The sequence below is a fragment of the Mastigoproctus giganteus genome, chromosome 11, assembly GCF_048544385.1.
Source record: "Mastigoproctus giganteus isolate SK-2022 chromosome 11, ASM4854438v1, whole genome shotgun sequence".
Classification (NCBI taxonomy): Eukaryota; Metazoa; Arthropoda; class Arachnida; order Uropygi; family Thelyphonidae; genus Mastigoproctus; species Mastigoproctus giganteus.
The window spans coordinates 111,403,582-111,430,440 of NC_143585.1; the positions used below are offsets into that span (position 1 = coordinate 111,403,582).

Genomic DNA, 26,859 nt, shown 5'->3' on the forward strand with positions numbered 1-26,859 from the left:
TATAACTCTCCACAATGCAATAACACTTGCCTCAATCTACCTACCATCAAACCGTACTTACTCTTTAAAAGATCTTGAAGACCTCCTTATACAGATACCTCCAACTCTCTGTATATTAGGGGACTTCAACGGGAACAACCCTTTATAGGGCTCTCCTAGAATAGATAGACGGGGTATCCTTATTGAAAGCTTTTTAGAGGCACTAAATCTCACTATACTCAATACTGGTGCACCAACGCACATGCAGCTACCAACAGGACACACCCCAGCAATAGATCTCTCAGTTTGTTCACCAATACTGGTCCCGACCATAGAGTGGTATGTAATAAATGATCCCATGGGCAGTGAGCACTTTGCAAAATAATGCAACTTTTTGATAGCACAGACTCCTTCAACTCAACCCTGCAGAAAATGGAAATTTGAAAACACTAAAAATAAGCTGCCCGCTTATCTTTAGTGTTTTCAAACTGTCCGCCTTCTCCCATATAACAAACCTCTGCAATATTCTGAAATGTTACATGTCATTAGAACAGCCCGCAATGGTGCTTCCGGGCCAAATGGGATTTATTATGTCATGCTATAACATCTTGATGAATTCCTCAGATAAAGTTCACCCTGTTCTAGATGAAATCAGAAGCTTATTACTACAAATTAAAGAATGTTACCAACCGGTCACTTTTTGTTGGATTCCAGCACGTTCCCGTATTTTAGGCAATGAACTGGCCGATAAAGCTGCAAAAAATCCAACTACCTTAGATTTAACCAATATCCCTGTTCCAGCATCAGATTATGCACTAACTGTTCATGCTGCTTGCCTATCACAATAGACAGCACTCTGGCACTCTCAGACTAATAATAAAACTCTTTCAGTTTAAACAAGATCCGAAAATTTGGCACTCCAGTGTCCATACATCAAGATGAGAAGTAGTAGTCCTTTGTTCCACAGGATCCTTCTGTTTTAACGTGTATGCTTGCCTAAACAACGTTCTCTATGAATCACTCAGCTTCTGACAAGGCTGCACGCTAATATGTGTTTCCAGAAGGCCTGGGTTTCAAATGAAAGTCAAATAGTTGGATTAGGACAAAATCTTGCACCCTCAAGCCCACTCAGATTTAATTAAGAGTTAGCCTGCAGCATCAAGATCGCATTGTGTTTAACTCACGGTTCTCCTAATGGTGAACCTTGAGCCCGCATAACTCCAACTCGAAACTACTCAATAATTATATAATTTGTGTAACAGAGAATTGTCACAAGGCAAAATGATCAACAAAACAAGATTTATTAAACATATAAGTATACAAAAGAGTACAATAGAACTGGTAAATAGTTTAGATTAATTAGTATGTGATTATTAGGTAATTTAACTGGATACGAGCAGTATCTTGCTGTTATCAGTATTACAGTTTTGTAATGTTCTTCATGTGGCTTTTCAGCTAATGAATTTACAATCTGTGATGACAGTTATGTCATACAATTGTTCCATTAATTGAATAAGAATCATCTGTCAACATAATAATTACAATTAGTATTAAAACAACTAATTGGACAACTTGTGCTTACTGTTAACTTCTAACTATAAAAATAGATATACACTTGTCTGAATGACTTTAATGAGAAGAGAGGTCAGTGTGTGTGAATTAAAGGCAGTGGGAAAATATGATTAATTTCGAGTGATTAGGTTATGTTTTTTAAGAAAAAGGCTATTCACTTACTGACAAAATGTCTTTCCTTCTCGGCACTCCTTGGTACTACCATCTGATCCATAACTACGACTTTTAGCTATCTTCTTTCTTTCTCTCTCCACCGACTTAATCTTTCACTTCGCTTCTTGAATCTGTTCTCTAACTTTTTCAACACGGCATCTCATGAAATCTACGTTATGACTCACAAGGACTCCGCAACCTACCGTAAGACTGTCCAAAGATAAAAGAACTAAAAGCTTCTTTTTCATATAAATACCTCTGGTTTTTCCCCCTTAATTTGCCCTGACCTGTTCTGAGATCACCAGGTCAATAACGCTGGGCAAAGAACTTCATTTGGGGACTGTCAACTTTGTGAATTTGACGCAACTAAAAATGAAATATTGTGAGAAGAAAGGAAATACCATGTTTGTGTAAGGCAGTTTCCTTTGTTTTAAAATCGCGTCATCAAACATAAATCGATATGCTTTTACGAATGGAATTTTAGCATGACAGTCATTGGGTTTATTAGTTTCGATCTCGTAAGGAATTAGGTTTCGTGTTCTGATTTCTCACGCTCTTCTGACAAAGACGCTAACTGCTCTTTTCACTTGTGAGCAATTAAGCATATGCGGAGAGGGGTGACTGACGTCATTTATTTGCTCTTGGCACTAAACGCGGTGTATCGTTTCAGCCACAGCTTCCCCCAAGGGAAGCAACCGACTGCTGTTACGAAACCGAAAGTTAAACTGAGTTCATCCGTCCAATTAATTGTATAGACCGTGGAAAAGGTATGGGACACTCTAAGGAATAAATGCTTCTAAGAAACAGGTGAAAGGGTTAAAAAATGATAGCATTTTTTAACACTTTAACACCTTTCAAGGGCAAGAATCATACCCATCTAACTCACTTTCATATACTCAGAGGAGATGATCCGCCACAGTGTATACATTGTTCTAACAATTTGACTGCGAAACATATTCTCATTGGCTGCCTCTACTATAAACAAGACAGAACTTCATCCTTGATCTCACTGGTTAATCTTCGTAAACCAATAACTCTTGAAAATCTCATTGGTGATAAGGCAAATATTTCTTAATTTTTTTTACTTCCTCAAGCAAACTGGACTTTTTAATAATTTCTGATTTCAGATTTTCTTCTGACTTTATGGAAATCTCATCTCTTAATATAATAAGTGAATAGGCACATTATAGCCTTAGGAGCTTATATGCCATTTAGCCTCCATAACAACAACAGGAAATTAATGTATATTTTCAACATACAATGGGTTTTGTGGAACAAATTACTATCGGATTTTGGGGCCTCATTATATTTCTGTTTACATTATAAACCTCGAATGAAGTAATATGAAATCGGAGCCAAGTGGATAGTTTTAATGTCCAAATCTTTATAGTATACATGTTCAGATAGAACTTTTTTTATTTTATTTAAGATGTAATGTGAACATTAACCATAACCAAATAATTACATAATTTATAATTTCTAAAGCAAATTCAAGATAAATATTAAACTGATGATTTTTTTTTTAATTTACCCCATGTCCATTATCGAATGTTCAGTTACTTGTATCTTTGTCATTGTTATTTCTAATATAATTACTCAGAAAAATTTTACAAATAGGACCAATTATACATTTTGTCAACTTGTTTAAGGAATGATCACAGTTAAAGAGAGGTTACTCTTCTTTAAGATGCAGTATAGTGGGCCAACTCATAATTTAAAATACAGTGTGAACCAGTTAAACAAACCACTCATTTCATAATTTCAAAAGAAATTTCAAGTTCAATATTTAACTAATGTAATTTGTTTATTTTTTCCGATTTCTTTGAATTTTGATTTATTTGTAACTTTGTATCTTTGGCATTTTATAAATTTGACATATGAAAATATGTCGAATTTATGAAAATTGACACATTTTTCAACTCATTTAATGAATGACCACTTCTCAAGAAAAGTTATTCTTCTTTCATGATTATACGAGTGTTTTCCAGTTGCAATTTACAAATATACATCAATGTTGCTTGCTGATTAATTACAGTGAAGGAAATTATACTCATATCCAGGAGAAACAATTATCTGGGAAGAAACTTTATAACAAATTATTACTATTTGAACTTTGAAAATGCTTAGGATTTGTTTTCCCCTATTGCACCTCTGTAGCCAGGTGGGCTGGACAGCAGAGCACATGCTTCTTGATTAGACCAGGGTTCAAGCCCGTGACCACCAAATACGGAGGATGCGATAGGTCAGGGAATGACCACCGCATATCCCCAGCCCGGATAAAGGGTGAGGGCTGGTGTCAGGAAGGGCAACCAGCTGTAAAAATTTCATGGCAAAACAGTAAAAACACTGACCTCGTATATATAATGCGAAAAAGGCAAGGACAAAAAAAAATGTACATTGATCTAAGACAGTGCATCCATTTGACATGGGTAGCCAGTGCAATGCTGATTCAGTTTGGTGTGATATAAGCCCTGCAAAAACAAAATTGAGAGTAGGAATGTGTTGTAGGCCTAATGACAGTGATGAACATACCAAACAGCTATACAGAGAAATGCCGGTATGTCTCATAATGGGAGATTTTAACTTTCAAAATGTTGACTGGAATTTGTGGGTTGGCCATTTACATACTCTTGATCTGGTTATTCTGGTTATTCAGGGGTTCTTCATGCATTAAGAATCTGCAGGTATGAGGTGATCTCTACTTTCCTCTGTCCTGTATCCCCCACAGGATCAGCAATCACAGTATATTGATGTGGAATTTACTTAAAGATGTAACTACCATCAAAGTTAAAAAGATGAGTTTTTGCTTACATAAAGGAGATTACAGTGGTTATTAGACAGTTTTTAATTTTGGTTTGATGGGACCAACTAGTGATGATACCAACCACAAATTCTAAATGAGTCATTATTTCCCTAAATGGGAAGTATTCTGAGAAGTAATCAATCATAGAAGCTACTAGGCTTTTCATACTACCAATTAAGAAATACAGTTCAGGTCTTAGTCCTAAATGGATGTCAGATGATACGTTCAGATCTAATAAAGTAATAATCCTAATGAACTGTTCAGACTCGTGGCAAAGAAGAAAAATGCATTGGATGCATATAAATTATCAGGTAATACAGAAGCCTATGGTAGGTATAAACTAGTCAGCAATCAAGTTACAAATGAGGTGAGGCAAGGCAAGCATGTTACGAGAATTCTCTGGAAATGCAAGGTAAGAAAGGCAGCAAAGACTTCTTTACTTATATAAACAGTAGAAGGAAAGGTTAATGAATCTACTCAGGGTACTGACAGGCTGAATAGGTATTTTGTATCTACATTCACAAATATTAGGAATTTGTTAGGGAAGAAGATTCCAGAAGTTTATCAAACTCTAACAGGGAGCTAAATAATTTTGTAATAACTGAAAGGAAAATCGAAGACAAATGGTTGAAGTTAAACATAAGAAAGGCACCTTAGGTGGTTGGATCTATCCAGTTAAACTAAGGGCTGCAAAGGAGATAAGCAATCCCTTAGCCATAATTATGAGAGCATCAATAAGATTAAGGGAAGGTTCCTAAAGACTAGAGATGTGTGAATGTATCCCCAATTCACAAAGGGGAGGTCAAAACGTGACCATGGTTAGGCCTTTACTTGAATACGGCAATGGTCAGGCCACGCCTTGAGTACTGCGTACAGGTCTGGAGGCCTCATTTTAGGAAGGATGTAAATTTACTTGAGCGAGTTCTTCATAGAAAGTTCCTGTTTGTAATCACATGTTGTAGTGATATTACTACAAATTGTAAGCAAAACTACAATACTAATCTTTTTAAAATGCATATTCAGATCATCTAACTACATTTACAATAGTGTTTTCTCCTTTAAATACAGAAAACTCTAAACATGGATAACCAACAGCACTTCCACAAATTGGATATTCCTTATTAATTATTTTCGTAGTTATTAAATCATTATTATCAAATTACCAAAAACATGACAAAAAGATTTTTTTTTTTTTTTTTTTTTTTAATCGATAGAATACAATATCATTAATTAAGAGAAGCAATTTTTGAGGAATATACTTATTCAATATGTAACCATACTTTATTTAATGGCCCTATGTGCTGTTCTTCCCATTCACTCCACTGGAACATTTTTTTTTGCAAAGTTCTTGGTTGAATGTGATGCAATTTCTTCCAGTTATTTTGATATGCTCCTCTGTGTTTTAACAGTTATTAACTTACATGCATAATGTGTAAAATTATCTTCTGTGGTTACAAACCCTTTCGACAGATGATGAATGTACACACATTAGTATTTTGTGACAATATAATACTATAAATTTTTACAAGTCCCTTCTTTTCAAGTTCTTCATCATTTGAGAAATGAGATATACTGATGTGATGTTTTTGGTAATTAGTAGTGCATACAGGCATGCAAACTAGAGCATCATTCTTAACAACTTGCTTCCAAGTTTTCACGTTCTAATTACATAAAATCAATCTACATTTCATTTCAATTAAACTTTATCAATATTAAAGTTTAATGTGATGTTAGAATATATATTCTTTCAAATTAAGATGGATTACTGCTAAAACTAATTTAAAGTTTAAATTTTATTGCGAATTGCTGTTCATCCACCTACTTTAGCCTCTTGCAATGATGTTTGCAGTGATAGTGCTGTCTTTGCATCAGCGTCTGGACTCTCGTAGACTGTGCCCTAGCAAAGCCCTCATATTTGTTTGTTCTATGATGATACCCAGCAATCTTTTAAATCCCTGACACCTTGCTTTCCAAGCTGCAACATCTTCTAAAACCAGCATTAGCAGAATTACTTACAAGCAGTTTTCTGACCCACCTGGTACTACCTTGGTATCATCAGCAAATGCTATTGCACCTTACTATTTAAGTGTATCCTGTCCCTGCAAAAACATTTTCTCCTGTTAACAACACAGACCATTCTCAGAAAAATCCTACCTCATGAACCTATTCATACTGACATTATGGCCAATTTGTTTGATAAAGGTCTCATCATACCTGTCATTCACTTTCAATCCTAACTTGCAACTTTTTTCTCATCATTTTTGTTATTTGTAATTGTTTTTTTCTTGTGCTGTACTTTTTTTGGTTAAAGAAACATTATAATACAGATATCAACAAAAACAATAGCAGGGTCAAGTTAGATTACTTACTTTAGGTTCATTTTACTTTTACAAGAATGAATTCAAAAGTATTCTGAATACTTCTAGTGGTTTCAGCGCAATTCTATGCATTTACAATATTCAGAATATAGCTGTCATGGCTTAACACATATCTTCAGATTCATGGTCTGAGTGAGATCATTTTTTAAAAAATGTGTCCCGTGTCAAGAGCAGTCCTAGATGGATTTTCACTTACAGATTTTATCAGACAATTCATGCTTTATTTACATACTATATACTGCAGTACAATTAAACAAATAACAGTGCTGACAAATAAAAATGCAAAGTGGTCTAAAAGCAAAGAAGCTATAGTTTAATGTTGCTTGAAAAATTTTTACATGGGTACTCAACTGTCATGCTACAGTTGAAGAACATGTTTTGTTAACTATTAGTATTAGTGACTAACCCTTATCTGATATTCCATTTGCCATCGATAGTCCCAATATAAGTAATAAAGAGTTTGGGGTTGCCAAGTGATGCCATGAGAAGTCAGTGTCATGCCCATATACTTGCTATCCACATAAATCATATGCCTTATTAGTGTGTTTACCCTTTACATATGAGCCATTTTTAGCTGCTTTTGAACTCATTTGCATAGGTCTGTAATTTCAGATCAAAATTTACCCAGTCTTTGTGCTTTGCTATGAAATGTTACAATTAATATCTCATATACCTTTTGTCATAATCTAATAAAATGGTATGTTTTTTATTTTTATTTATTTTATTTTTTTCTGTGTATTCCTTATCTTTTGAGCACCAGTTTATATGGTAAAATGATTTCAGTGATTTCTTTTTGTGGAATGCTTGTTTCACAAGCATACCATATAACACAGTATTTTGCAATAGCTAGGTACATATACTTAAAAAAAAAAAAGTCTAATATTGTTTTTTTACTCTAGTAATCAACAAGAAAATAATCACTATAATTTATTTTTAGAGACTGGTAATATTGGCTTTGTCTAATCCCAAAGAAGACCATACATTGAAGGAAGTATTTCCATTAATATCAATTCTTGATGTAATATGTCAGAATTTAAATCTTGACCAGCAGACTAAGCAAGAAACTTATACATGGATTCAGCAGCTGTGTGTGCAACAGAATCTTAGTAAGGGATTTATTATTTTTTATTCATTAAAAATCTTTTATTAAAAAAAAAAAAAGAAAAAGATGAATAAGACATTGAACTTAGTAACAGACAATTTAAAATACTTTAGTCATGTGTTATTTAAAATAATTTATATATTTTTTAAAATAAAAATAATTTAATTCACAGTAGTCTGCTGCCCAACTTTCAGCATGCTAGAAACTGCTACCAAAAGACTAGAAAACTGCTGTCTTCTTTCTATAAAGCTACCTTTAGTTGGATATGATCTGGTGATCGAATCAGATCCAATTAAAGAGGATAGCTTTTTGAGAGCTGCTAATTGAAAATTTTTATAACATTTCATTATTATTTTATTGTAATGAAATTGTTGTTGTTGTGGTTATCTGATAAAGTTGTTGAGTTTGTTCTTTACTTGGCCTTCAGAATTGCTTAAAAACCGAGTCAGATTCTGCTGCCATTGTTTTTGCATCAATATAAGAACAATATAATCACTATAAAGTATATAAAGTATTATTTTTCTATATAATATTGGTGTAAATACACCATAGAAAACTCTTAAACGATAAAACTATGTTTGTAGTTTGAAGTGGCATCATTTTATCTGTATCTCATATTATGCTCCTCCTGGACAACGAGTTGCCATGTATTGTACTACCTCGAAAAAGTAACGCTTCACTAAAAGAGAAAACTATTGTTACTTTTTCGGTGCCCACCGAGAATAAGTAATGCTTCACTAAAAGAGAAAACTATTGTTACTTATTCTCGGTGGGCACCATTTCAAGGCTTGTTGGCTCTTCATTGGTTGGTGGGCAGGCACCCTGGTATTGCAGACATGACAATCCAGTTATGAAGATAATCATACAATATGAGAGATGCCAGAAGATGTACATGATAATATTTAAATGAAGATTGATGCAACAAAGCAAATGTTTAAGAGCGTAAATATTCTATATAATATTTGTGTAAATACACCATTGCAAACTCTTAAATGATAAAACTGTTTGTAGTTTGAAGGGGCATCATTTTATCTGTATCTCAATATTATGCTCCTCCTGCACAACAAGTTGCCATGTATTGCACTACCTCGAATAAGTAACGCTTCACTAAAAGAGAAAAACTATTGTTTTTCTCTTTTAGTGGGCACCACCACCCAGACGGCACCGTTTCAAGGCTTGTTGGCCCTTCATCTGTCTGCAATACCAGGGTGCCTGCCCACCCACTGATGAAGGGCCAACAACCAAAAAAAAAAAAAAAAAATCCAAGTTACCCTGAGAGAGAAAGTCAGAAGTAGAAAGGAATCACCAAGAAAGAGAAGAATGATGATATCCAGCTCAGGTTCCTAGGTGTGCCAAGCCCATGTTTGTTTGTTTGTTTGTCATTTGGTTTTTAGGAGCATTAGGAACTAAGGCCATATTGCTCCGGGGATAATGCAGTTGTCATTCCCTGACTTTCCGCATCCTCCGTGTTTAGTGGTCACGGGCTCGAACCCCGGTCTAATCAAGAAGCGTGTGCTACGCACTGCTGCTCCTGCCCACCTGGCTACGGAGACGCCTGCCAAACCCATACTCACCAGATGTGAGCCCCTGCGGTAAATGTGTTGGTATGTAATTTAGAGAATGATGAACATCAACTTATTACAACAGAGGCAAAGTCGAAATTTTTATTGACTGATTACTTCAAGAGCAATAAAAGAGAAAAACTGTCAGTACTAGCTCATATGACAGCTTATGATGGCTTACTGTTCCACCTTTTCTCTACTTCCAGTCATAACTAAAGGTGCATCAATCTCTCAGCTGCACAACTCAACGCCAGAGCTCACTCTTGTGCACCAGCGGCAATCTTCAGGCGAGAATGTGCTGGTCCCACAGGAACTAGTTATTGACTGTGACTCAATGTCAGGGAAAGGGAAAATATATTGTGCAAAGAGGATAGGTGGAATTGCCATGGGCAAAAGTTGATGACCTAATAGAGCAGATATCATTTTTTAAGGGCACAAAAGGTGATATCGTTGTACATGTTGACTAATGACACTAAGTGCAGGAGATCTGATTTACTTGACAAGTAAGGTCAATGTTGAAAAAAAATTCAGTTAGTGTTAAATTTGAAAGTTTCTGCAATCCTGCCCAGACGTGATAGGACGGAGTATATGATGAAGCCTTGTCAATCAGTTCGGCCCTGGAGAGATTATGCATGGCTCATAGGTCAGAAATTTTCTCAGCATGGGCTATGCTTGTTAACAGGAGCGTGCTTCTTCAGGGATGGGATACACTTAAATAGAAAGGGTGCAAGAATATTTCCAGATACTATCAAGTCAATATTAGATGGGTCAGAAAACTGCTAGCTTTGCAAGATTTACAGAAGAATAGATTAACAGTAACTGCAGGCAGAGGTGAAAATGATTCTTGCACTGCTTCTATTGGAATGAGCAGTAGTCTGGAAACAAAGTTGCTGGAGATTTCAAGGACTTATGGGAGTCATGAGACAAGTAAATACATGCGATGGGTTAGAGTAATTAAGAGTAAGAACAAGTGCTTGCTTGTACACCAATGCTAGTAGTATAACAAATAAATTTGATGAATTTGAAGTTCTGGTCAAGACATCAAAGGCAAATATTGTTGGGATCTCGGAGACGTGGTATCACACAGATATAAGGAATATGGAATTGGAATTTGGCGAGTACAGTGTGTATAGAAAGGGTAGACATGATAGAAAAGGAAGAGGGATTATGCTGTTAGTTAGGAGACAAAATCTAAGGAAATGCATTATTGACATAGGTGGACCGTGCAATCTTGAGTCGATTTGTTGTGACATAAGCACTGAGAAAGCAAAAATGAGAATAGGAATTTGTTATAGGCCTAATGAATCTGATGAGTACAATGAACAAGTATATAGAGAAATAGTGGGCCAGTAAATCAGAGTGTCATAATTGGGGATTTTAATTTCCCAGATATTGACTGGTACTTGTGGGTTGGTCACTCACACACTAGCAAGGCTTTTGTGGATTTATTGGATAATTATTTTCTGCAGCAGCATCAGAGAGGCAACCAGAGGGAGTAACACTGTTCATCTGATTATCAGCAGTGATTATTCATGAATTCAGAATTTATAGATAAAGAAATCACTAGGTGGCAGTATATCACAGTGTACTGATATGGGATTTACTTAAAGATGTAACTACCATCAGGGGTAAAGGGAAAAGTTTTTGTTTTCCAAAAGGTGACTAAATTGGTCTCAGAAATTTTTTAAATTCTATACAGTGGGATCAACTGATGATATTACCGAAAGCAAATTCCAAATGGGAAGCATTCAAGGAAGTAATCTTGGAAGCTATTAGGCTTTTTGTTCCTACTAAGAAATACTGTTCTAGGTTTAGACCCAAATGGATGTAAAATGAACTAATGAGACTCGTAGCAGAGAAGAAAAATGCATGGGATGCATATAAATTATAAGGTGACACAGAAGCCTCAGTCTGACCAATTTGATTGGATACTATGATGTTGTCACAAAGGAACTGGATGTAGAAAATAATTACGAAATATACTTGGATTTCAGAAAAGCTTTTGATACTGTAGCACATGGAAGACTACTGTACAAATTGGAGCAGTATTCCATTAAGGACATGATGCTACAATGGATAAAAGGGTGTTTGAGTGGGAGAAGACAGAGTGGTAATCAATGGACACTGCGCTTCGTGGAATAATGTTATTAATGGTGTCCCCTAGGGTTCAGTGTTGGGCCCGTTGTTGTTTTGTGTATTTATCAATGATATTGATGAAGGTATGTCAGGCTTAATATCAAAGTTTGCAGATGATACAAAGGTTTGGAGGGTTGGTAATAACAGATGACAGTATGCTGCTGCAACAGGACCTGGATTACTTGGGCAGATGGGCTGAGAAGTGGCAACTGAAGTTTAACATTGAGAAATGCAAAGTACTGCATATGGGTAACAGTAACCCCAGAGAAATGTACCAATTGATGATGTTATACTCAGGGTAATGGAGAATAAAAGAGACCAGGGGGTAATTGTGCAGTCAGACCCGATGTTTTCTGAGAAGTGCAGGACAATCTGCCAGAATAGGTCAATCGGGTCTTGTCGATGATATACAGGAATTTTGCAAGCCGGAATAAGGAAGTGATTATCCTCTTGTATAAGGCATTGGTCAGGCCACACCTTGGGTACTGCATACAGATCTGGAAGCCTCATTTTAGGAAGAATGTAGTTGCTAGAATGAATACAGAGAAGGGCAACAAGACTGGTGAAGGGAACAAATCGGTGCTCTTACGAAGAAAGGCTTAAGTTCTGCAAATTGCAGCATCTGGATAGTAGGCACCTGCAAGGAGATCTGATTGAGGTTTTATGGCCCTCAATGGATTGAGCAGGCTCAATGATGATGGAATTTTTCCTCTTGCTCAGATTTCAAACCTGAGGGGGCATAGATTCAAACTTTGGAAAGAAAGTTGTAGAATAGATGTGTGTGGAAATTTGCATTTAGCCAGCTGGTAGTTCATTGCTGGAACAAACTTCCATCTGTCATCATGAAAGTTGATAGCTTAAATAAATTCAAGGCAGTACTAGACAAATATTTGGTATGAATGGATGGGTGAAATGGTAGGGCTTTTTTTTTTTTTTTTTTTGGCTGATACTGTGTAAGCTTGCATCTTTGCATCATATGCCTCTACTAATGCTATTGCTTAAAAAGGAACTAGGCTACAAGGTTTGCACCCGGTTGTTCCTGAAAATGCTGACACATGAGCACCAAGCCTGATAAGTCATCTGTACGAAACATCTCCAGCACTACGAGAGTGAGAGATTTTTCTTTCACCCATAGTCACCTCTAACTATCTGTGAATCCAATTTGCGGATGATGATAGCCAGCTCAAGCACAGTGTTTGCCAAGCCCTCAGGAGCAGGAGTAAGGACTTTTACAGGATTGGAATATAGCGTCTGACTCAGATGTCAGAAGTGCATAGAAAATGATGGTAAAATATAACAGTGTTTGTTAATGATTGAGGATTAATTGATGTAAAAGGCATAGTTCTAGGAATTAAATTTTCGAGGAAAAAATAGGAGACATTACTTTTGTACTGTGTAATTGATACTGAACAGCAGCTTTGTTTGATCCATGGTATAAACTTAGCAGTAATAGACGTACTTTATAAGTAAATGTAGAAAAATTTTGGAATACCGGTATCCTGGTTTCATAAATTAAAAATACCGAAAAACCGGTATTAAAATTTTGACCGGTATTGTGAGCTCTACTCCTCACTGTTCTCATTGTTCTCCCCTACTAACAGGATAGAATGCACAGCATCAAGAAAGGCTCGAAACAAGGCATGGGGATATTTTATCATTATCTCATCACTGATAATCTGATAGCTTTCAAACATGTAAGCACCAAGGCACAAAATACAATAGATGTCAGTGTCAGAAGTAATCTTGGATCCCTTCACTTCTTCTATCTCCTTGATAGTGTCACCTAAGCTTTTATGGGATAAAGTCTGTAAAACGGATAGACACACTGTACACTACATTGATCCTAGAACATAATAGATGTGCAATTGCAAACACCCTAGGAGAAACATTTGCTCAAGTGTCTGCCAAAACATCTTATCTGCCTGAGTTCCTTGCCCTCAAACAAAAAGCGAAAAGGCAGCATTTGAAGTTATCTTCAAATTACTGCCCAATTTTTCTGACAAGTTGCTTGTGCAAGACCCTGGAAGGATCATCAATGCCCTCATGTGGGGTATATGCAAGCAATAACTGTGAGGGATACAATCGACCATTTCACAAATAATATCTATTATGAGGTGATTAAATACCTTTCTTCTGAATCCACGGATTGGCTGCTCTGTCTGTACAATAGAATCTGTCTTGAAAATCAGTTTCCAGACTCCTACCATAAGGCAATCATGCTTGCCTTCCCCAAGCCAGGAAAAGATCCAAAAATTTCAAGCAATTACTGCCCAATTTTTCTGACAAGTTGCTTGTGCAAGACCCTGGAAGTATTATCAATGCCCTCATGTGGGGTATATGGAAGCAATAAACCTTTTTCCCAAAGTACAATGTGGCTTCTGAAGGAACAGGTGAACAGTTCAGCCATTTAATAAGACTGGAAACATCTGTTCAAGATGATTTTCTCAAATGCAAATACTTGGTGTCAATTTTCTTTGATATGGAAAAAGTGTATGACACAGCTTGGAGGTTTGGAATTTAAAAAGATATCTATAATCTTAGTCTTGGGGTTATCTATCCCTCTCTTTCTATTAAACTGCACAACACAAGTTCATATGGGGTCCTCTCTCTCTCTCTCTCTCTCTCTCTCTCTCTCTCTCTCTCTCTCTCTCTCTCGGGGTAATTCAGAAATTTTTTTTGGCAGGTGTAGTATAAGCCTCAGGTTTCCTTGCACCATCATATGGCTAATAATAATAAACTTAATAACACTCGAGGTTAAAGGCGCCTCCGTAGCCAGGTGGGAAGGAGCAGCAGTGTGTAGCACACGCTTCTTGATTAGACCGGGGTTCGAGACCGTCGCCACCAAATACGGATGATGCGGAGAGGTCAGGGAATGACCACCGCATAACCCGGAGCAATATGGCCTTAGTTGCTAATGCTCCTAAAAAAAAAAAAACCAAACCAAAAAACTCGAGGTTAAAGATGCTTGTGACATACTCAAACAGTCTGGTTTTTTACATTAACTGAAAACAACCGTTCATGAAGGATGTGAGTCACGTTTGTATTACAGAATAAACCTGTATGAATTGTTTGAAGCTATTCATCAAGATATTGCAAACGTTCTAATAGAATGTTGAATGTCCAACATCAGTCCTTACACATTAGCAGAGGCACATGATGCAAGGGCCCCGAGTGCCAAGCGATAGTGCCCAAGCGATATTTTGTGCGATACATAGCGTTCTTTCTCAGTGGATTAGTTATATTTATTTTCCAGTGTCACTATTCTTCTTGTTTTTCTTAAGTGATTCTTTACTTAAAAGCTTTGAAGTAGAATCCAGAAGGGAAATACACCTTTCTTTCCTTGTGTGTATATATATATATATAATCCATACTAACCTAACTAAACCTCTAAACCGCTTGGTCACTGGTGGCACCGCTCCTGCCTCCACGTGGCGGGGCTGGAAACCTGGGAGGAGAAAAACACTCTCCCGGGGCAAAAAGGAGCAAAGATGGACATAAATAGACATGCCACTTATGGATCTCATGATCCAGATCTCTCAAACAGAGAAGACTTAAATGCAGGAAATGCAAAACGGCAGAAAAAAGAAGGAAAAGAAACCCCTGCTCCTCTTTTTTTGATACTGCATTCTTTGACTGACAATCCTTTGAGTAAGCTCTCCCCATTCTTAATACAGAAATGCCTTGAGAATGTGGCGGGCCCACCAAAAATGGTTAGAAGATTAAAATCCGGAGACCTTCTAGTGGAGATGAACGAGAATAAACACTCGGAAAAACTATTAAAAATATTGACTTTTGGTGAAATTCCCACAAAGGTTACCCCGCATGCCACCTTAAACTCCTCTAAAGGGGTAATAGCCGAGTGGGATCTCCTTAACATATCTGAGGAGGAAATCGTTCAGGAATTAGGTGATCAAAATGTATAAATGCCAAAAGGATAGTCATTAAGAAAGATGGGGTTCTTACTCCTACCCGAACGGTCATTCTTACATTTAAAACACCAATTTTACCAACAACTGTTAAAGCTGGATATTTAAGGTGCAAAATTCGACCTTATATTCCAAACCCAGTCCGGTGTTTTGAATGCCAAAAATTTGGACACTCACAAGCAGTCTGCAGGGGTGTAACCACCTGTGCCTCCTGTGGTTCAAAAGAGCATGTTCACACAGACTGCCCCACTGAAATACAAAGCTGCCCAAACTGTAAGGGGAATCATTCAGCATTTTCAAAGGAGTGCATCCAGTGGCAGACTGAAAAGAATATACAAAAGTACAAAGTGGAACACAAGGTGCCATACCAAGAAGCAAAAAAACATTGTTTAATTTCAAATAAATTGCCATCTTATTCTTCAGTTGTAAAAAAGCAACGATCCATAACAGTACAAACAGATTGTTCAGTTCCGCCAAGCATCTCAATTTCTGATTGGGCCAGGTCAGTCCTCTCTACACTAAAAGAACATCCTACCCAACAGCAATCAACTGATTTGGTAAACACACCATTGACAATACCGCCAGATAAAAATCCTGTACAACAGCCAGTTAATCAAACAAGCTCTGAAAGAAATAATCAAAGAACCAGTACTGATACCATGGACATAGATAGAAATTCACACCGAGATGAACCACTTCTTGAACTTCATGCGGAAGAGGACACGGACATCACTAGACCAAATTTCCCAAAAAGGGAAAAAAGACTAGACAGGCGCAAACAGACCACATCCCATAAGCAAGCAGACACACCCGATAATCCTCAATAATGCACAGAATCATTCAATGGAATTGTCGTGGACTCAGAGCTAACTTAGACAATGTTTATGACTTAATTACCGAATATAAGCCTGCTGTTCTTTGTCTACAGGAAACAAACCTGACCCCTAAAATAACTATGAGCATAAAACACCATATAATGCTTAGAAAGGATAGGAACGACTCTAATACAGCACATGGAGGTGTAGCATTGCTAGTAAACTCCAGAACTCCTTTCAGACCAGTCCCACTGCAAACAACTTTAGAAGCAATTGCTGCTAGAGTTATGGTTAAGATAGCGGTAACAGTTGTTTCCATATACCTTTCGCCAAACTATTCATACTCTCTAGCAGATTTGAATGATTTAGTTACTCAGCTGCCACCACCTTTCTGTATCTTAGGTGACTGGAATGGGCATCACCCCCTATGGGTTTCCTCGCACCTTGATAAGAGAGGTCAGTTAATTGAAAAATTTCTTGAAAGGCACAACTTAACATTATTAAACAATGGGACTCACACGTACGTGCATCTTTCCTCAAGGTCAGCTTCTGCAATTGATCTTTCAATATGCTCCAAACCTCCTTCCTCTGATTGATTGGACGGTCACTAATAACCTGCGAAATAGTGACCACTTTCCAGTAATATGCACACTATCGACTAACTCTCCTCCTCAAATTGAGATAAAAACTGTTTGGAAATTCGACAAAGCTAACTGGAAGAAATATCAAGAGCTGGCACATCTAGATATTCAGACTATCGAGACCCTCACCATTGACTCTGCCGTAACTTACATAACTCAGCAAATGATAGCAGCTGCAGAAACCAGTATACCCAGATCATCCATGAAAACTCGCTCCCACCCAAAAATATGGTGGAATGAAGCCTGTAGCAATGCGAAAAAAGAAAAGAATAGATACTGGAACTTATTTCGTAAATACCCAACCACAGCTAACCTCATACAGTTCAAGAAAGCTAGAGCTAAATCTCGTCACATACAACGAATAAACAAAAAAGAGACATGGTCTAAATATGCCTCCTCTATAAACAGGACCACAAATATCAGAACTGTTTGGAATAAAGTCCGAAGAATTAATGGAAAATATCCACCTATAACCACTCCAATAATATATCTAAAAGGTAAAGAAATCTGCAATCCTCTCGATATTTCTAATACAGTAGGTGAAACCTTTCAAAAAATCTCCGCTGCAACCGCATTTGAGCCAAGTTTCCTTGGCGCCTCCGTAGCCAGGTGGGAAGGAGCAGCAGTGCGTAGCACACGCTTCTTGATTAGACCGGGGTTCGAGCCCGTCACCACCAAATATGGAGGGTGCGGAAAGGTCAGGGAATGACCACCGCATATCCCGGAGCAATATGGCCTTAGTTGCTAATGCTCCTAAAAACCAAAATAACTAACTAGCCAAGTTTCCAGGCACATAAAATACAAGCAGAAAAATATAATCTCAATTTCAGTACTTCACGACAGCATCCATATAATGTACCCCTTACCATGGCAGAGTTACGTAGCGCACTTACAAGATCCAAGAATAGTGCTGCTGGCCCTGTACTATGTACTATGCCATGATATATCACTTGAGTGAAGAATCCCTTTCTGCTCTGCTAAAACTGTATAATAGAATCTTTGGCGAAGACTACTACCCTACCAGTTGGCGTCATTCTATTGTATTAGCTTTCCCAAAACCAGGAAAGGACCATTCAGATCCAGCAAATTACCGACCGATAGCGTTAACTAGTTATATAGGAAAAGCATTAGAAAAAATAATTAATGCCAGATTGACATGGTTCCTAGAGACTGAATGCATTCTAAGTCAAAATCAATATGGATTTCGAAGAACTAGATCAACACTTGACCTTATGGTCAAAGCTGAAGGAAATATCCGAAATGCATTTCTCAGGAACGAACACCTAGTGATGATATGTCTTGACATCGAAAAAGCTTTTGATATAACCTGGCGGTATGGGATTCTTCACGATCTCTATGAATCCGGTATTCGTGGTCATCTTCCAAAATTTATCCAGAACCTTTTGAGCAATAGGACCTTTCAGGTACGATTTCACTCTGCTCTCTCACAAACTTTTGTGCAAGAAGAGGGGAGGTCCCTCAAGGTTCTATGCTTAGTGCCACGCTCTTCTCTCTCAGGATTAATTCCATTACAAAAGTTATTCCCGACACAGTTGAATCTTATCTGTATGCTGACGATCTGGCGATCTCAAGCCACTCACAAAACATGCGTTTCATTGAAAGGCAGCTTCAAGGTACAATTAACAAGCTTGTTCAGTGGGCCAAAAATACTAGATACAGACTTTCAAAACAAAAAACAACAGCAATTCATTTTTGCCGTAAACAGAATTTACATCCAGATCCCGATGTACATCTTGATTCTCATCCAATTTCTTTTCAACAGAGTATTAGCTTTCTTGGACTAATTCTGGATAGAAAACTTAGTTTCTTAGAGCATATTAAACATATTCGTACAACGTGTCTAAAGAAGCTGAATCTCCTCAGGGCAATTTCCGCTATGTCATGGGGTGCAGATCGGTACATGCTGCTGCACATATACCGGTCGCTCATAAGATCCAAACTAGACTATGGGTCACCTGCATATGCCTCAGCCAGAGAAAGTGTATTAAAATGGCTCGACCCAGTACATCACAATGCCCTCCGAATTGCACTGGGAGCTTTTCGTACATCGCCAGTTCAGAGTCTCCATACGGAAGCACATGAACCACCCCTATTTCTTCAACGGCAAGCTCTGTTATTAAGTTATGCAGCAAAAATCAGAAGTTTCCCACATCATCCTATAAAACAGTATTTATTCACCCCAAAATGGCATAATTTGTACCAAAATAAACCATTGCAGAATAAACCATGTGGCATTAGATTACAAAGCATAACTACGTGCAGGGAACTAAATATGAATGACATAATTGAAGATATTAGCACGGCTATGCCACCATGGCAAATACCCTTGGCCAATGTTGACCAACATTTCCATCAATGGGGAAAGAATGCACTTCCAAATTTCAGTGTTCAGCAGATCCATGCAACTCACTTTTTTCAGTTCTCTAGTTTTACCCAAATTTACACTGACGGTTCCAAGACAGATAATAAAAGTTGGAGCAGCTGCAGTTCTACCAAACAATACAATATCCCAGCAGCTCCCGTTGGAGTACAGTATTTACACTGCAGAACTGTATGCTATCCCGATGGCTCTAGACAATGTAAAACAGTCATTATATCCTCAAACTATTATCTACACCGATTCCTTAAGTGCTGTATCTGCTCTTCAGTGTAAATTTCCATCTAGTCATCCGTTTCTACAACAAATTCAAACCAAATTAGCGCAGCTTCTTGCAAACAGACAAAAATTAATTTTCTGTTGGATACCTGGGCACTCTGGATTCAGAGGAAACGAATAAGCGGATCGTGCAGCCAAGAACGCCAGTCACATAAAATCAGACATGCAGATACCTTACACAGATTTAAAACGCATCATACATACCAATGTTAGAAAAAAAATGGCTATCCATTTGGCAGGGAGAAAAGAGCAATAAGCTTTTTCAGATTAAAAAGGATCACAAGAAGTGGCTATCAAGCCTAAGAGGCAATAGAAAGGAAGAAGTAGTACTTGCTAGAATTTGAATAGGACATACTCACCTAACTCATAGTTATTTACTCACTCAGGATGACCCTCCACGATGCAGCAACTGTCAAACTCAACTCACAGTAAACCACTTGATCATTGAATGCCCATTATATCTGAGAGAACGAAAAACAGCTTTCTCTTCACATCTATATTCTTCTAATAAACTTACCTTACAACAGATTCTCGGAGACCGACAAGATATTAATGATGTTTTTACCTTCCTCAAATTGATAAACAAACATCACCTGATCTGAATCCTTTTATTTAATATAACAATCATGTATCAAATAAGATTGAAATAGGTGCATTATGGCCTTAGTAGCCCTTGCACCAATAAATCCAACAAACAACAACAACAACAACAACAACAACATGATGCAAGAAAGCAAGCTTATACAGCATCAGCCAAAAAAAACAACCACACCTATCCATTTATACCAAATATTTGTCTAGATCTGCCTTGAATTTATTTAAGCCATCAACTTTCGCAATGACAGATGGAAGTTTCTTTCAGCAATGAACTACCAGCTGTCTAAATGCAAATTTCCGCACATCTATTCTAAAACTGTCTTTCTTAAGCTTTAATCTATGCCCCCCCTCAGGTTTGAAATCTGAGCAAGAAGAAAAATTCCATCATCATTGAGCCTGCTCAGTCCACTGAAGACCATAACATCTTAATCAGATCGCCTCGCTGGTGCCTACTATCCAGATGCTGCAATTTGCAGCAGAACTTTAGCCTTTCTTTGTAAGAGCGCCGATTTGTTCCCTTCACCAGTCTTGTTGCCCTTCTCTGTATTCATTTTAGCAACTCTAGATTCTTCCTAAAATGAAGCATCCAGATCTGTATGCAGGAACCCAATGTGTGGCCTGACCAAAGGGGATAAAAACCTCCTTATTCCAACTCGCAAAATTCCTGTATATCATTGACAAGATCCGATGACCTACTCTGGCAGCTTGACTGAACTGCTCAGAAAACATCAGGTCTGACTGCACAATTACCCCTTGGTCTCTTTCATTCTCCATTACCCTGAATGTAACATCACCAAGTTGGTACATTTCTCTGGGGTTACTGCTACCCATATGCAATACTTTGCATTTGTCAATGTTAAACTTCAGTTGCCACTTCTCAGCCCATCTGCCCAAGTTTTCCAGATCCTGTTGCAGCAGCATACTGTCATTACCAACCCTCCAAACTTTCATCTGCAAACTTTGATATTAAGTCTGATATACCTTTATCAATGTCATTGATAAATATACCGGATTTTGTAATAACTGAAACCAAAGTAGAGGAGAGATTGTTCAAGTTAAACATAAGAAAGGCACCTGGGGTTGATGGGATATATCCAGTTATATTAAGGCGCCTCCGTAGCCAGGTGGGAAGGAGCAGCAGTGCGTAGCACATGTTTCTTGATTAGACCGGGGTTCGAGCCTGTCACCACCAAATACGGAGGATGCGGAAAGGTCAGGAAATGACAACCGCATATCCCGGAGCAATATGGCCTTAGTTGCTAATGCTCCTAAAAACCAAATAACAACAACAACAGTTATATTAAAGGAGGTGGCAAAGGAAGTAAGCAAACCCTTAGCCCTAATTATGAGAGCATCCTTGGAATCAGGGGAGGTCCCAACGGACTGGAGATGTGCAAATCTGTCCCCAATTCACAAAGGAGGATCGAAGGGTGACTACAGACTACTTAGTTTAACTTCTCTTCCGGGTAAAATAATGGAGTCACTGGTGAAAGATGCATTGCAGGATCATCTAGACAAGACTGCAGCAATAATTCAGGCACAGCATGGGTTTGTTAAGGGAAAGCCCTCCGTAGCCAAGTGGTCAGGAGCAGGAGTGCAGTAGCACACGTTCTTTGAGTAGACCGGGGTTCAAGCCCCTGACTACTGAATACGGTCGATCTGCGAACCCGCACTGGATCAGCATGGCAGATTATGATCCATTTCCCTCAGCATGAATTGTTGAGGAGGCTTCCATCCTGCAGTGGGTTGATAATGGCTGCACTTTTTACCTTGTCTGGCAAATTTGATTGGTTATTATAATGTGGTTACAAAGGAACTGGATGCAAAAAAATAATTTTGATATCATATACTTGGATTTCAGAAAAGCTTTTGACACTGTTTCGCATGGAAGACTACTGTACAAATTGGAGCAGAATGGTATTAAGGGTAAGATGCTACAATGGATAAAAGGATGGTTCAGTAGGAGAAGACAGGGTGGTAATCAATGGGTGTTGCTCTTTGTGGACTAATTTTATTAGTGGAGTCCTACAGGGTTCGGTGTTAGGTCCACTGTTTTGTTTATTTATCAGTGATATTGATGAAGGTATATCAGGCTTAGTATCGAAGTTTGCAGATGATACAAAGGTTGGCAGGGTTATTAATGACAGTAATGGCAGTTACTGCAACAGGATCTAGAAAATTTGGGCAGATAGGCTGAGAAGTTTAACATTGAAAAATGCAAAGTACTGTTTATGGGGTAGAAGTAACCCCAGAGAAACGTACCAACTGTGTGGTACTACACTTAAGGAGGTAGAAAATGAAAAAGACCTGGGAGAGCAGTCAGATATAAAGTTTTCTGAGCAATGCAGACAGGCTGCCAGGGCAGGTCATGGAGTGTTGTCAATGGTATACAGGAATTTTGTTAGCAGGGAAAAGGAGGTGATTGTTCCTCTGTATGAGGCAATGGTCAGGCCACGCCTTGAGTACTGCGTGCAGGTTGGAAGGCCTCATTTTAGGAAGGATGTAGATTTTCTTGAGCGTATACAGAGAAGGGTATCAAGATTGGTGAGGAGAATGAAGGGATCCTCTTACCAGGAGAGGCTTAAGTTCTGCAAATTGCAGCAGCTAGAAACTAGGCACCTGCGCGGTGATCTGATTGAGGTGTATAAGGCCTTGAATGGGTTGAGCATGCTGAATTCTGATGAGATTCTTCCACTTGTTCAGATTACGAACCTAAGGGGGCATAAATTGAAATTGAGGAAGGACAGGTGTAAAATAGATGTGCAGAAATTTGCCTTTAGCCCACGGGTGGTTAATTGCTGGAAAAAATTCCATCTGTCATTGTTGGAAGTTGATAGATTAAATAAATTTAAGGAGGAACTGGACAAATGTTTGAGGGGATTGTTTTGTAATTTTTTTTTTTTTTTTTTTTTTTTTGGCTGATACTGTATAAGCTCATACACTTGCTTTCTTGCATCACATGCCACTACTACTACTACTACACAAAACAACAACAGGCCCAACCCTGAACCCTAGGGGACACCACTAATAACATCAGTCCACAAAGAGCAGTATCCATTGATTAACACTCTCTTTTCTCCCACTCAACCACCCTTTTATCCATTGTAGCAACTTGTCCTTAATGGAATACTGCTCCAATTTGTACAGTAGTCTTCCATGTGCAACAGTATCAAAATCTTTTCTGAAATCCAAGTATATGATATCAAGTTATTTTTTGCATTCAGTTCCTTTGTGACCACATCATAGTATTCAATCAAATTGGTCAGACAAGACTTCTCCTTGACAAACCCATGCATTGTCTGAATTATTACTGCTGTCTTGTCTAGGCAATGCTTCTTTAACCAGTTACTCCATTATTTTACCTGGAACAGAAGTTAAACTAGCTAGTTTGTAGATACTCATGTCACCCTTAGATACCCCTTTGTTAATTTGAGATACATTTGCACATCTCCTGTCTGTGGGGACTTCCCCCAAGTCCAAGGATGTTCTCATAATTATGGCTAAGTGTTTGCTTACTTCCTTTGCCACCTCTTTTAATATAACTGGATAGATCTCATCTACCCAGATACCTGGCGCCTCCGTAGCCAGGTGGGCAGGAGCAGCAGTGCGTAGCACACGCTTCTTGATTAGACCGGGGTTCGAACCCGTTACCACCAAATACGGAGGATGCGGAAAGGTCAGGGAATGACCACCGCATATCCGCGGAGCAATATGGCCTTAGTTGCTAATGCTCCAAATAACAACAACAACTACCCAGATACCTTTCTTATGTTTAGCTTCAACAATTTCTTGTCCTCTTTGCTCTCAGTTATAACAAAATCATTTAACACCCTGTTAGAGTTTGATAAACATCTGGCCCTTTCCTTGAATAAATCCTCATGTGTGAATGTATATGCAAAATATTCATTTAGTTCGGCAGCTATTTGAGCTATCCACAGTCAAACCTTGATATCAAGTGAACCAATCTGATTCATTCCCTTCCTTTTAGAGTTTATAAGTAAATAAGTCTTTGCTGTTTTTCTTTATGTCCTTTGCCAAAGATTTTTCATAATTTACCTTCATTTGCCTAACCTCCTTTTTGATTTGATTACAGACTAGCTTGTATCTACCATAGGCTTCTGTGTCGTCTGAAAATTTATGTGCATTCCATGCATTTTTTTTCTCTGCCACAAGTCTCTTTAGTTCTTCTGACATCCATTTGGGCCTAAACCTAGAGCAGTATTTCTTAGTTGGAACAAAAAGCCTAGTAGTAAAATTACTTCCTTGAATGCTTCCCATTAAGAAATTGCTGGTAGTAACATCATCAGTTAGTCCCACTGTATAGAACCTAAAAAATCTCTGAGACCACTGTAGTCGCCTTTATGAAAGCAAAAACCCTTCCCTTTATCCCTGATGGTAGTTACATCTTTAAGTAAATCCCACATCAGTACACTGTGATCACTGCCACCTTGTGGTTTTTTTTTTTTTTTTTTTTTTTTTTTTTTTATGAGAACCCCAAACACGAGAGGTATTAAACCTATAGTACTTAGTACCGTGCTTGGGTTGGAGGTTGAGAAGACGAAAGAAGATATTTGTTGATATTGGACTTGAACTTCTGTAGATTGTAATTTTCAGGAAATACGTATGAAGGAAGGTTGTTCCAGAAAACGGCAGTTGAATGAATAAATGAGGAAGATGAAAAGTTGGTTCTGTGGGTTTGAAGTTGGACAGTAAATGGATGTTGGCTGGCGGCGGCACGTGTTCGGACTGTTTTGAAAGAGAGAGCGGGAATTATAGAAGCCAATTCAGAAGAACAGTGCCCATGGAAGTATCTGTAGAAGAGGCATGCAGCAGAAACAGTGTGTCTATGAGACAGCGAGTGGAGAGACTCTGTTAGAGATGAATCATTAATTAACCGAACTGCCCTCCTCTGAATGGAATCAAGAAGCCTGAGAGAGGTTTTGGGGGCACCACCCCAGATGTGGGAACAATATTCCATGGCAGGGCGGATTTGCGATTTATACAGAGTGAGCAGCTGTTTGGGAGAAAAGTAACGCCGAGAGCGAAAGAGAAAACCAAGTTTTTTAGATGCAGAGGAAGCAATATTTGTAATATGCTTGTGCCAAGAGAGATTAGAAGTCAGGGTAATCCCCAAAAGAGATATATCATTTTGCCTAATAATCGGAGTGTCACTAAAGATAAGCATAGGAGCAGAAGAATCCTTTTTGCGAGATATAAGACAAGATTGAGTTTTAGAAGGGTTGAAATCAACTAAGTTGTCTCTGCCCCACTGGAGAATTACCTGAAGATCGGCATTTAAGGAATTGGCAGCAGATTTTCGAGAACTTAAAGCTGATTGAGCTGGACAAGGTTTCTCAAAATGGAAAGTTGAATGCAATGTGCTATCATCGGCAAAACTATGGATAGGATTTCCAGTCAATGGAAGAAGGTCATTGATATACAAGAGGAAAAGAGTGGGGGAAAGAACTGAAACTTGGGGGACACCGGCATTAGTGGAGAAGTTAGAAGACAGAGAGCCATCTACCATCACCCTCAGTGAGCGATCAGAGAGAAAACTGGATAACCAATTACTAAAAACAGTTGGCAAACCATAAGATGGAAGCTTGTTTAGAAGACCTTTATGCCAAACACGATCAAAAGCCTTTGAGATGTCAAGAGCAACTACTTGTGTTTCACCGAACCTTTCCATTGAATTAGTCCATAAATGGGTAACATAAGCCAGAATATCACCAGTGGATCGACACTGACGGAATCCATACTGGCGATCGTTGATCAGACGGAAAGTTTCTAGGTAGTTTAAGAGTTGGCGGTTAATTGATTTCTCCATTACTTTAGAAAGAGTAGAAGTAATTGCAATGGGACGATAATTGGATAGGAGGGATTTGTCACCCTTTTTAGGAACTGGCTGGATATGAGCAAATTTCCAAGCAGAAGGAAAAACACCTTTGGAATAAGAAAGTGAAAAAAGGCGGCAAAGAATAGGAGTAAGTTCAGGAGCACAGGTTTTGAGAACAAGTGGAGAAATACCATCAGGACCTGGAGCTTTCTTAGCATCAAGATTCATCAAAATCCTTCTGATATCCTTTTGACGGAAGACCACAGGAGGCATTGAATGGAGCGTGTTAGGAATGGTGGGAGGTGTTTTACCAAGATCATTAATACATGAGCTCAAAGAAAAATGGGATGCTAGCAGGTCAGCTTTATCCTTGGCTGAAGTGACAACAGAACCATCTGGTTTGGACAGAGGTGGGAGCAGAGATGGGCAAAAGTTGCGGCCAATAGCTTTGGCAAGAGACCAGAATGCTCGGCTACCATTAGGGCAAGAAGCAAGTTTTCTACTCTTAGCCTGTTCAAACTCTAGTTTGGACTGATTAATAACTGCTTTACAATTGTTGCGAGCTTTGGTGTAGGCAGAAAATGAAACTGAAGAATTAGAAACAAGCCAATTACGATATGCAACGTTCTTCTCTTGGACAGCCTTAGCACATTTATTGGAAAACCAAGGTTTAGATAAAGGA

General features: G+C 38.2%; 1 protein-coding gene across 1 annotated transcript in view; it reads left to right on the forward strand.

The window, feature by feature from the left end:
* Positions 1–7,925: 7,925 nt before the first annotated feature.
* Positions 7,926–26,859, forward strand: part of LOC150078353 (Fanconi anemia group I protein homolog) — a 195,476-nt gene continuing 176,542 nt past the window's right edge. Inside the window, exon 1 of the mRNA XM_090385263.1 lies at positions 7,926–7,991. The gene's annotated coding sequence lies outside the window, so the exon portion shown is untranslated. The remainder of the gene's footprint in view (positions 7,992–26,859) is intronic.